Source organism: Manacus vitellinus, unplaced genomic scaffold (assembly GCF_001715985.3).
Source record: "Manacus vitellinus isolate BGI_N305 unplaced genomic scaffold, ASM171598v3 scaffold_9_pilon, whole genome shotgun sequence".
NCBI lineage: Eukaryota > Metazoa > Chordata > Aves > Passeriformes > Pipridae > Manacus > Manacus vitellinus.
The window spans coordinates 19,990,003-20,004,219 of record NW_021940917.1 but is presented as its reverse complement, the minus strand read 5'-3'; positions in this window follow the sequence as shown (position 1 = coordinate 20,004,219).

The window sequence follows — 14,217 nt, the reverse complement described above, 5'->3', positions numbered from 1 at the left end:
TTTAAACTGATCTAGTAAACACAGAATTTACCAGGGGTTGTGATGTATCCCCAGAGGAGGGATGAAGGAGTCAGGGGCATTCCTGACATGAGTACTCTGGAAGTCTGGGAATGGTGGCTGCATTGCACCCTAGCCAGCTGTGCAGGAGGCAGGAGCACTGAATGAGAGGTGACACTTTTCCCTGAGCAAGAGGCCACAACGATGTTTTAACAAAACACTGACTCAGATCACAGTGTCCTGTGATTCCCCCTAAGGTCATCTGCAGCCTTGCAGGCACAACTAATTCCATCACAAGTGGCCAGTGGCATGATTTACCAAAAGGGGTGTCAGAGGACAGAGAGCTACTTGCCTTCAGCACCATCATGTTTCATCAAGGGCTGGTCATATTTACTACTTCAAAGCTGCTGAAATGCACATTAAAAAGAATGCATACCCTAAAAAACATTGTTATGTTGCCAAACAGCAAATAAATATGGTATTGAAATCTTTCTTTAAGCAGCATACTATGTATGTTGCCCAAAGGAAAAAAAGGAATTAACCTCAGCATTTAAATATAGTGACTAGCAGCTGCCACAACTAGATATATATCTAATTTTACCATTGCAGATTGTACATCTACTGGTATTTTTTGCATCCTAACAGTCTAATTTTGTAAAATGACAGCTAAGAATAGATTTTCAGAGTGGTAAATACACAACTGCACCTCTAATTTGCATGCAAAGAACTCATGGCACTGTGTGCAAATGTAGTAAATAAGCATGAAAATTTGAGTATAACTGTACACTTATGGAAGACTGAGTATAATACTTATGGACGTGTATAGTATAACTACACACTTACAAAGCAGAGTGTCATAATTACATAAATATTTTTGTAACAATCACTGCTGTTGCAAGAAGTAAAACGGGAAATAAATAATAAATTGACTTCTTTTTTTTTTTTCTCAAATCAAGATGCTCTTTTGGCACTCTCATCTGTTGGGATGAAAACATCCTATCTGTTCAAAACAGGTTGCCTATTCAATGTATTCAGTTTTCTACATATGTTGTGTGCATATACAATTCAAAGGTTTGTTTTTCTGAAAAGTGAGCTATGAATTCTAAACTTATTAAGAGTAGCCAGGAAATAATTTGCATAGTCCATGATAATTCTTACAGATTTTGAAACACACAGAAGCCATCCAGGAAAAATACTGCTTTATTTGAATCAAAACATCTTGCCAATAGTGAGGTTCATATACATGTTAGTATAAGCTTTCAAATTTCAAGAAGAGAAAGAATTTAAGGTCAGATTGGATGGGGCTCTGAGCAACCTGATCCGGTTGAAGTTGTCATTAATCATTGCAGGAGGGTTGGTCTAGAAGGCCCTTGAAGGTCCCTTTCAACCCAAACCATTCCATAAGGTCAGAGCCTTGTATTATTGGAGGACTAATCAGGGCCCACAGAGGATGAAACATCTGAGTTTTTTGCTTTCCTCAGCTTTCCTTCAGGAGGGGTGGAAGAATTCTGTTCTCGTTTGTATTTGAACAAAATCTAATGGCCAGTGGCTTGAAACATTGGTGGAGGGGTGGAAACTTGGTAGAGTCAGTTGTTCAAGCTGATGAAGGAGAAAAAAGATATCATAAAAAGATGGAAGTCAAAGGTGACAGAGAAACAGAACCCTTGTAAATAGAAAGGTAGTTTCTTTTCTTTTGACTGGGTTTTTTTCCCAGTATGTCTCTTTTCTCACCTCCCATAAGTCCTCTCTTTGTGCTCTTACCTTTGAGCTAAAATTTATGTTCAGTTTTATATCTTCTTAACTTAATTATTTTTTTTAAAACTGGCAAATTCCACTCACTTGGCACTGGTTTCTGACTGCCTTCCACCACCAGAATCTGTATGAGTTACCAATCTATGGGCTTTCTTATGGTCTCTATTTTGCTGGTTTTTTAAAGATCTATTCCTTTCTCTTTATGTGATGCACTTATATCTTGCAAAGCATTTTATCACTCCTGTGATGAAGATTAACCGCAGTGGAAGAGCTCTGTGTCTCTTTCACATATGATTATTATTTGTTTGTTTCCTTGGTGAGGAACTCTACCATCATTCCCCATTGAGTACTGCAAGAACACAATCTGTTTTCCTGGATGGGAGCCCGACATCATTTTTACCAACTATTGGCATAAAAGGGCTGTATCAAGTTACCATTTATGGGTATGGAATTCATAGCTCTCATAAGTAATTAAGTAATGAAGAATCATGCATGTCTACCCTAGTACATGTCCAAAAGTTAAATATCTTTCATGATGCAAGTATGCCATCCTTTTCCTTTATTTTTATTGCCAACTCTCTCCCATGTTCCACCTCAGTAACATACAGCCTTTTCATTAGGAGGAATCTACTGATCATTACAAATATGTATATGAGAATTAAAGGTTCCTTTAATTGTTTTAGTGAATATTAAAAGCTTCTTTTTAATATTCTCTCTGTTGTTAGCAATTAGTCTTGTTCATGCCTCTCTATGGCTAATTAATTTAGCATCATAATAGTTTTCAATCTGCTGCTTTTTTGTTTTTTAATCAAAAGTGATAGAAAAGTAAAACTTAAGATATATATTTGAATAAACTCAGTTTATCTTCACATATGCTTAAGTTTTTCCTTTCATGTTTGCTAAACCATATCCTATAATAAATGACTGTAGTCCCTGGAAAGATTCAAGTGCAGTATTGTACAAGTCATTGAAAGGTCAAGTGGAACTTCATCTTCAGTAAACTGCGGTCTGTAAAGTTTATGTTAAAAAGCTTCTAAGATTTACTGGTTTACATGGTTATTACTGCAGGTCATTATGCTGTGAAAGTAGGCATGTATACCATGTGAAGTGACAGTTGCAGTACAAATTGTAAGGGTTGTTTTTCAATAACTGGGGTTTTTATCCCCCTCTAGCACTCCTTAAAACTCTCTCGTATCAAACCTAATGTAATTTCAGATATTTAAGAAATGTAAATTTAGGAGGCCTTTTGAAACAATAAATTTTGATATTTTTTCCCCCCTCAACGTAAAGAGCTAAAATTTCTAACTATCAGAAACAAAAATAGTGGGTTTTTTTTTATTCATTGTAAGTTTTCCCTCTAAATACTCTGCATTTATTTTTTTCCTTTGCAAATTATACTTCTACAAAATTTATGGAGAAAGTTAAAGTTTCACATAATTTTAGCTCAAACCTCTTTTAATTTTATCTAACATATATTTACAAGGTTCATTCCTCTATATTTCTTTTGGCAGTATTGTTTCCTATTTGTAAGTGGGAAGTTGTGTGCTTTTAGACTTTATTTTCACAGAGATTTATAACTGATGTTTGAAATAAATGTCTCCTTTTGTATTTAATGTCGACTTGCTGTCAGAAAAAGAATAGAGGAAATGTGCCATATCCCAGTTCTGGTCTGGGAATTGAGCCCAAATAGAAGGTGACGATAAAGAGTTGTCTAATGGCAGGAAAACTCAGTTATATCAAAAAACTGATGTGTTGGTTTTGTGGGAAAATTATTCCTAGATGAGGGTTAACTAACTTTACAGATATATCCTAGTCATCTAGGTGGAAAAATGAACTTGTATAGAATCTTTATATCCTCCTGTTACCATCCAAATTCTTGCTGGTCTACTGCTCACCCAGCATTAACTCTTGTATATCAGGAATAGAATGTTCTGCATACATGTTAATAAATGAGTTTACATCCACTCAGAAATATTCAGTGAGAACTAAATTAAGTAAATAAATGTGAAACTACTTAAATTAAAATTATATTTTATGAATAACAAGCACTAAGATAGTGTTTACATTGAAAATATTGTTCAATATATTCATGTCTTTTTGTAATATATGCATGCAATATATAGGGCAATATCTCTGGCTTGTTCTGCATGCCATACTTCCCTGTGATTGTATTATTTGTCAACATCTGTATGTTGAAGTAAAAATACATTTATGAACATATAATTTCATGTCAGCACACGCCAGCTTTAGACCAGCTCTAAGAACATACTACAGACATGTTAGAGTTACTTGATTTCATAGCTAGTTATCAAGACACTGCATTATTTAAATTCTAATACAGCAAATTCTTCTATCTGCTCTATGCTATCTAATTCATTTGCTTCCACAACCCTAATACTAAATTTTTTTTCCCTTCCTTTCCATCCTACCACATTTGCTACTGCACTGTCCTTGCATGTCACATTCTCAGAGCATGTTCACATAAGCTGAAGAACGTGTAAATATGCAGAGAATTAAAGCTATCTCGAACTTTAAGTCAGCTTCACGTTTCCAGGGAATAAAAGTTTTACACGTCTGTCGTTTGGAACAGAAGCACAGTTACCACCACCTTGGATAACACACTGGGAATTTAACTGAAAAGTTGTAGAGCTAAAACGACAGTCTGTTACAGCTGATAATCTTCACTACTTAAGATGTCTTATACTATCCATCAACAAGCCAAAGATAAGATGGAGTGTGCAATCAAAAAGGAAATACTGAGTGTGAGCATGTTTTGGAAGTAATTGCAGCAAGTACTGCGCAGAAAAATCCAAACCATCTAGTTTTGTAATGGGTTAAAGAATTTCTAGTAGTTAGACATCATAAAAATTTCAGCAACAGTCTGGCAACATATTCTGTGTAGTATGCTCATCCAAGTATCATTTAAAAAGCATTTTCAGCACTCTGGTTATGTACTGTTTCTCTTTATTCCCTATGTTCTTTGAGAATGTAAACTTTTTAGCTCTTTCCGGAAAGCGCCTGAACAATGAAGAATGCTTGAATGTAATTATGTTTGTGACTTGTTCTCAGTGGAAAATCAGTTATAATGGCTTTTAAACAAAAAAAAACCCCACTTCTAAAACTGGGAAGGGATATGCATGTGGGAGCAAATGAGCTACCAAGTTCTTAATGGAAATGGAAACAGCAAGTCAGTTTATTTCCGTATGTGAGTTCTCTGGGACTGTGCTGATATGCACAGCCAAGAAGACAGCTCAAGCTATTTTTGATCGGATTATGCTTGCGGCCTGAAAGTGCATAAATAGTAAAACTGAACAAAAAGCAAGGCACGAGGTACCTTCTCACAGAATATCTCTTGCTAAACAGAAATAAACCCTATCAACCTCTAACCAAAGGACCATAGAAAAGGTTCAGACTTCTGAGAGGTAAAGAAGTTGAACAGCAGATAAGAGGAAGGCAGGACTACATGCCTTTGGTTTCCTTACTAGCTCTGGCAGCTTCTTCACTGACTGAGATAAATTACTAGAAACAGAAGATAAAGCAGGCTACCTTGGAGGGCACTGATACTGAAGAAACAAGTACTGCACTGGGAACTCACAACCAGGTGAACTGATTGCTTCTTCTGGGATGAAATTACCCTGAACTGGAAAGGGATAAATTCTCATATGAGGAGAGTTATCTCAGTTCAAAGAGTGGATACCAGTATTTGCTTATCAATTACTTTCTGGACCCAGAAGATGATGTATTCTGTTCATGTATCCAAGATCTGATGCAGTCTGCAGCTTTAGGCCTCACTTGGCCAAATCCCTCTGCATCATGTTTCAGAGCATGTCTGCCCTGTAACATCTGCAGTTCATGCCGATATGCCTCCCCTAGCTGTGGTGCACACTGCTCAGCACAGAACACAGAAAATTTGCCCAAAAACACGGGTAAAAATCCTGGCTGTGAGGTTGGCCAGAGCGACAGGGAAACACTGCATTTAGCAGCAACCAAACTAGTTCGGAATTCTCTTGGAGGGGATGTGCAACGTAAATGTACCTGAGATTCATCATTAACAAATAGGCCAACTATATTGATAGAGAGATGGTATATCCTCAGGGTGTTGCAAAGTTAGCCTGCACTTTGAACATACTTGTACATGTTAAACATTGCTGTGATTCTCCCACAGGCGTAATGAGGTCTGAGGAATGATTATCTTTCTCTGACATAGTGAAGTCTTGCATTGCCCTCATTGTAAGTCAGCATAAGTTACAAAGACAGACTTTGGGGGCTGATGTTCAAAGACACAGAAAAATTCCTTTGAAATTACCCCTCTTTCATCCAAACAGAACTTTTTATCTATTTTTTTTTGTAACATAACCTAACCTCTCAAGAAATTTTCTTTGTTCATCCCTCTTCAACTCAACAGTTAAAAAACATCTCTGAATGTGTTTCCAGCCGAAGGTTTGCTTCTCCAGTGTCACATGCACCAACTGTCACCATAGTGATTCCTCCAGGACAGTAACACATTAAAAAAAAAAAAAAGAAAGCAAAAAAATCTACTGCCAAGTACAGCTAGCTCCCATATCTTTAACATCTGATGACATTTCCATGAGAGAATGCAACTTCCTGCTGGGAAATCAAAAGTACAGATGTACATTTCACAGGTACACACAGGATCCAGAGACAGTGCCAGTAGCTATCCTGAATAACACAGCAAGGCTGGTGGTCTCCAGAATATTTTTTTCCATAAGACATTAAAAACAATACCAAAAAAAAAAAAAAAATCAGAAAGTGCAAGAGTATCTTAGAACTGACCTTCTCCTCTACTGAACTAGTAGTGATTCTCTAATGCTCACAGACAACAGATGGTCTGAATTTGGAAGTCCACTATCTTTAACCTCTTCCCTCATTTATCCTGGATAACTGAGGGTCTCTAGATGAGTGTGGCAACATTGCATGCAGTAAAGTAGGAGTCTGGGGAATACATTTTCTTTTTTGTACAAGAATCGAACCAAACAAATGGAACTGTTTATGCTGCACTTTTCTTTAAGCTTTAACAGATGCATAACGTGAGTCCTAACACAGCATCCATAATTAACAAGACTATAGTTGTCTTTTAATAGCGCCCTTTTGGCATAAAAACATTTTAATTGGAAACCAGCACAGGGAAGATCAGAATCACCTAGTTAGTGAAGCTGTACAGGGGACAAATTGGCTAAGTCCTAATTTTCTGTTGAACAGGCATAATTTATATCCAACTTAATTTGAGGTTTAATGCATATTTATGACTCTGCTAAGCCATACTAAGCATACTAGCTGGAAAGCTGTGGAAGATGCACTCTTTTCCATAAACACTGCAATCTCTCTCGGTATATCAATAACTTTTAAACCTGCCTTGTCTTAGAATGTGGTTAAATGCAGAAAGAAAATAATGGTATGAACCACTACCGACAACAACAGAATAGAACAGAGAAAAGGCATTTTGGAAGTTCTTTTTCAATGTGAGAAAGTTAAGGAGCTGCAGGTTTATGTCACTATATGTAATGATTAGCCCAGAATTGAAACATCTTTTGGAATGAATTATTTTCCTGTGAATATAAAAGTACTATTTTACTGTCACCAAAAGCCTTTAATATATTCTCCATCAACAGTTTTCAAAGCCTACAACCAGGGTAAAAGATCCAAAACTTCTTTGCATAGAAAAGCTCATAGGTACAAAAATTATGCTACTTCCCTTGAAATGAAGCACCATGACAATTACATTCAAGGTAATCTTTAAGGAAAGTTGGGGGTGAGTTGTCCTAGAGATGCTTTGGGATTGAAAATAACATGCTTTTCTTTTATACAGTGCCTTTGTGGACAAATTCATACTTCTTGAAAATTTAAATGTCTGATATTTTGCAGTGAGACTGCTCAGGTTGCTCATGACTGAAAAAAAAAAAAACAAAAGAAGACTTGATTCCTTGTGCAGAATTAGATTAATTTCTAAATGTGCAATTGCCAATGGGAAAAAAAAAAAAGGTTTTAAAAGTTATCCCATGAGGAAATGTCATATTTGATCATTTGATTTAAAAATATATATATATCCTAGCAGAACTCAGACCTGCAGCTTAAAATCACACAGACAACTGTGAAGTAAGCAGTTATTTAGGATTCCAGTAATACAACTAATCCACGACCTAAAATTGCAGTTTGACTTAAATCCACCACTAAGTACCTCCTACATATGAACACATCCCTATCCTGCCTCTCAGATATTTTACATTCCTAACCTTTCTTCCACTAGCTTAGCAGATTCTCTTTGCCCTGTTTGGTATTAACTAGTTTTAAATTAGAAGTGCAATAATTTTACAGGAAAACAATTTTCTTTTTTTCCAAGATACTTTATACTTACCATGACATGGACATACATGGTTCAAGATACTCTTGAATTTCAGTGACATAGCAGTCAAAGGATTTAGGCAACATACTGGTGAAGAATATTTAGCTATGGCAGGATGTGGTAGGAATTTGCCAATGAAACAAATGTCTACTTTTGCCTGTCCATTGTTTGTCATCTTTACTGCTAAGTACAGAAAAAAAAAAAAAGGCATTTTTACTATAATGATCTGGTGTTGTTACTAGAAGAGAAGTGTCACACCAACACTGTGACTCCAGCATCAGCAAAGGCTTGCTTACTAGTCAAGTCTTTAGTACAATATTTAAGGTCAGATGAGGAATGCATGTGACTTAACACACTTTTTCTCTGACTTGGAAGACATTAATAATGACATATGGCTTATAATTCTTTTTTGTAAGGCACTCAGCAAAGTGATGCTAATTAGTAAGCAAATCTAAGTTAAATAAGCCACATACCATACCTGAAATAGGTGGAGTAAAGTTCTTGAACCAAAACTCGTTCATCTGGATGAAGACAGTGGGCAGAGACAACATTATCAAGCAAATCTCCACTAGGAATGTCACACCAGGCATTGTTGCCTCTTAAACTTCTTACAGTCCATGGCAGGCTTACCAAAATGTCGAAGTCCTGATAGTTTTTCATTAAGCCCTGCATTACTAATGCAAATGTACTGCTCATGGAGTCTCTCAGAATTCCACACCACAAAGAGATGGAAAACATGTATGAGGCAAACCCTCCCCATTCACATAAACAGATTGGAGGTCACAACTTCAAAGCCTTCACACCAGTTCAAAAAGGGATCCAACAAGCTCAGTCTCTGCTGAAATTTCAGAAACAACAAAAAATATTTGGACTATATATGGAATTCTGAAACTAATTTAAAACAAGGTGATGAATACTTACTACTCAAAGTTGCAAATAAGACTTTACACTCAAACTGAGACCAACACTGAGGTGTGATTCCATATGAATCTGAGCACTTTCCAAGGAACCTTTGAGCACAAATCAGAAGGAACTGCCACTCAGCCTTAGTCCTAGAAGACAGTGTTTGTCTTTATATTTGCTCCCTTTCCTCTTCTATCCTTTGCTCAGATGGCCCAAAACTCCCCCGTTCCACTGAGTGCTACAAATATTGCATTCAGTTTCCATTCCCTCCTTTATTAAGTTGAAGCAGTTTTCAGGCTATTCAGGAAGTTCTCTCTCCAATAGTTCTTCCAATATTCTCTGTTTCTCTTGTGTAATCTACCCTAGATTAAATATCTTAATTTATGCAGTTGAAAATCCTGGTTTCTAGATCTCCTCCTGCTCTTTGTCTAGAATCAAGGTTAGCCCAGCATGGTACATGGAGTTATAAACTGAGTTTGTTCCTCACTGCTTTTAATTTTAGTATCTGAAGCTGTGGTTTTTTTGAAGGAAGGCTTCGACAAAGAGGATTTAAAAATTAAAAATACATTATTTTGGCAATGAGATATATTCACTTGATAATAATCATACAGCTTTAGGGTACGTAGCCTGTCATAGCTTTAAGGGGGGAAAATTATGAAATCTAGTCTAGTTTGAGGGTAATTTATTATTTATTTTGGGAAAACATATACGAAGTGGAAAATTTCGCATTTATCCTCCTGTATATTTTTTGCTTGCTCAACTCTGATCAGTATCTAGAAATGATGTACCTACAATAATAAATGCCTCTTAAAATCCCCGGTTTTCAACATTTCTTAATGATTGTCACATTCTGTGGTTCAATCAGTTCTGTCCTGATCACAAACTACAATATGTGTCCTTAGTGTGCCCTGCATCATTTTATGAATCATTTTTGTTCTCCACCCACTCCAAAGCCACTCCTTCCCAAATTATTTTCTCTTTGACTTCATGAATCTATTACACTGCTCTTTGCTCTGTTTGCTTTTGCCTTGGACTATAAGCTTTTATGGCCAAAGTCTTTGTAAAAAAAAAAATAACAATTTACTGTATAGTTTTGCATGTAGTTGTCAGTATTCTAACGCAAAAAGATTATTGATTTTGATCTCTCTGCAAGACAGGTCTGACCCAGACAAGGAGACAATATTTTCTAGAATGAGTACACACAATTTGAATGTTTAAATGTGACGGTGGAGATGAAATTGCAGTATTTATGCACAGGAAACTGGCAGGAGAAAAATTCCCCAAAAGAGCACAATTATCTCTACTTACTAAACCTGAAAGATTAATCTGAAAAGCTAAACAGCAGGAAAAACATCCTGCTACAACAGATGTGAAATTATAATAAGCATTTTCTAAAATGCTAAATAAATTTAAAAAAAACCCCACCTTGCTCTTTCTTGGGCTGAGATTAATTTTTTTAGACTGACAACATCAACAACTGAAAGAAACTGGATAAAATGCTGTCTTTTAGACATAATGTTGTCTTTTAAACATACTCAGTATTATTGTTGTTGTCACTGTCACTATGTAATTTTATTTTAATTTAATTTGTTCTTGGCTCAAGCCCATGGGTTTTTGTTTTATTTTTTCTTTTTTTTTGTTTCTCCTCCTGGTAGCACTGTGGGGTTGGGGGCAGTGAGTGAGCATCTGTGCAGTTCTTAGCTGCTGGCTGTTGTTAAACCACAGAGTGTATTTTAAGCTGGCAGGGGAAAAAAAATGAACAATTTCTTCCTAATCAGAGCAGTGCCCTGCTTTGGATGCTAAATGCTGTGTCACTCTCTAACTCTTTGCATACACTTGGGTGCAATGTAGTATTTGTGGGGCCCTGTTCTTAGTCTTTGCTTCCACCATAATCAAGTAAAAACCCATTGCCTTTTTAAAATATGCAAATATCTATCATCTTCTAATTCTTTTGCAGTGTTTATGTCATCGAGCCCATCTTTTATCCCATTTTAATGTGCCTTTATCCAGGCAGAAACAAGAATAAGTGGCTTTACAAGAAGGACATCTATCTCATAGCATAGTATATCCTAGCTCCTACTGACAACTCAGGGTCAGCATTCTGCACTAGGTCATAGAGAAATTCTGATTGATAGGCCTGTGCAGGACTGCTTTGGGTACCTTAGGACAATGACAAATGGCCAGCTTCTAGAACAAATGGTTTAAGACCTCCACAGCAGCTCCAAACTGCATTTTCAAAAGCTGTAAAAAATTTCCAAATAAGTAAAAGCCCTTATTGTCTTTTGCATTTCAGACTTCTATACAGCACCCAAGGGTCTTCAGTTCACTGGATTTATTCTGCTAAAGGGACTGGAAAGAGTTAGTTTCACAGCCACACAAAAAAAAGTGTTTACATCTTGCATTGCATTTAACAGATGGAAGTGTAGATGGAATATGTAAAACAAAAAGTCTTCATAAACTATATGCAAGGAAATTAATGTAATCAAATAGGCTTTGCAATACAATTCTATGTAAAATACATTAAATCTATAAAAATTAAAAATATATTAGTCATATGGAATTCAACATACTAATTTCCATACACTGAGAATTTCAATTAAACTTACAGGACATGTTTTCAAAATCTTTACACATGAAATCTAAAGTCATTCCCTAATTCTTATGTTTCTGCTGGCAAAGGCAAGCCCCATGAAATGTGAGCATCAAAATGAAATCAAATGCCTTGTGTCATTCTGAAAGTACAACAGCATCATTCTGAAATGAAGCATTCTTGAGGGAAAAGCCTTGTTTAAAGCAGTCATCTTGGAGAGGATCAGTATTCCTGGGAACAGAAATATCATCTCAAGAGACACAAAAAAAATCAATCTCTAAAATGTTAAGTGTTAGATTATGTTTATTTACCTGTGTGCTTAATAAACCGTATCACAAACCTCAGTTCAAATACCACGTACTTACAGGTTTCTGCTTACACAGTGATAATATATGAGCACATGTTAGTTAACCAATACACCTGTTGAATTCCAGATTTGACCAACTACACTGTTCCTTTTACATTTCTCCAGTACAAACATGCTTGGTATTTATTTCAGTTCAAAGGAACACGATGGGCTTATTCCAGGCAAAGTATGAGATTACCTACTGTCTTAAAATAAATGCATTTAAAAAACTCCTTTTTTAACAATAAAATCTATATTGATATGAAATTGAAAAATTATGTATGCTTTGATGGCAGATGGAATCATTGTCTTAAAACTGAAGGAAACATGTTCAAGTCAAATCAAAATGTTTCATTTCATGTAAGTGGCTAAGAGGGTACTTATTATTTTAAAATAAAAGTTAGGTACATTTCTCAAGGATAACATATTTTTACTAATAAAAGTGCAAATTTTTAAGCTGGCAATTTTCTAAAAATATTTTCTAAGAGGTCAGAATTTGGGGAAAGGGTGAGCATTCAGATGAGACTATCTTATGAATCTTATATGTTGTTGTTAAATGTTCTAGCTAACCAGTATCTGCATTTTTTCTGGTTTAAAAAAAAAAATTAATTTTTACTGTAGTACAGCAAAATTAAGATATTGGTCTTTAACTTCTGCCACTAATAGCCTAGTCTTAAGCATTTATTTCCTTCATCCATATTCCTGAAAGAATTGCCATGTCAGAGTGCTCTTTAGACTTTTTCCTGTCACTGTTTTTTGTTCTGGGTTGTACCTAAATGTCTCAATCAAACCGATGAACCAGAAAATGTTTTTCTGTACATTCCACTAGATTTCTAAATAGTTCTATTCCTTCATATTATGTTTCCTTTTAAGACGCAGAAATCCACCGGGACTAAACAGTGGATGTAATAAGTTCCTTGCAACTACAAGAAATGAACAGTGTTTCTTCTGATTTTGTCTCTCACACGAAAGCACTGGAAATAGAATTTTGCTCACTGAATGTCTGCTTTTCTGTATAAATTGATGTATTGAGGAACAGAGCTTTGATTTCCTAACAGCACAGAAAATTTTGTAACAGTGTTTTCCATGTGATTCTCCCATCTTGACAGGTGCTACCAGTTGCTTTGTGATATGTCTGCAAGTCTGTAGTACTGGCCCATTATTTTCCTAGTGATCAGCCACTCAACATTATGACATCTTTGGAGTTCCATGGTCAAAAAATATGCACAGTCTGCAAAATTTCATTCTGAGTCCACTACTCACTACAAAATGCTGGAAAGACTGAGCGTAGAGTAGTTGGATTTGCTGATGTGTTAGAGAACTCTCACTCCTTCAGATCTTTCACAATCTTCCCAATGTGATGGAGCTGAAGGAAAAAGACAAAACCTAGAACAATTCAAGAGCCCTTTTTCAGCATACTGCAAACATAGTTTGTCCCTACAGACATTCAGGATTAGTCTTTACACCCAGCACCATCAATACAAAAATAGAGCCAGGTACATAGGCATGCTCAGAAATGCCATGAGATGTTACACTCTAGATTTGAAGGAAGTATTTTAACAGTTATACAAACAAGGAGAGGACTCTCACTTCCACCCACTCCACTCCCCCAGTGGCCAGTCTTGCACAACACTGGTTTCCTTATAAAGACATTACTGTTCAGTGCTGCAGAGGAACCTCTGCAGTGGTGCTTCCCCGCTCAGTTTGTACGGGGGCAAACAAATCAATGCCCTTGCAAGCTTCTTCAAAAGAGGTTTAATGTAAGCATTCTGTATAATTGCATTCACTTCCTTATGACTTCTTCCAGGAGCCCAAATTAGCCTAAAAAAGGAGCAGTTTGCCATCGTAACTAGTGATCTGGACAGCCAGTTTCATCTGGCAGCTGAGTCTGTAAAAAAGTAGTTCAGAGACTGTGATTCAAAAGAGAGCTGCTGGCACTTAGTTCACATTTAGTTAGACCTGTTCTCATTAGCTTTCTCAAGCTGTACTTTTGGAAGCATTGTCAATCATTTGTCATCTGCCTATTCACTTCTATACTTAAAAGAACAAAGTTGTTATACCCATCTACAGTAATATTTTTGTGCTTTTATGTGCATGGAAAATCAATTCTGTTGACTCGCAGGAGCTGTGTGGAAAGAAAAATTTATTACACCCAGTGAAGAAAAACTGTTGCAATAAATTAATTTTCTTTAAATTCCAAGCTGATTTCCATCTTGCACACAACGTGGCACATGCACTGCAACACCAATTTTACTGTTAAAAACTGCA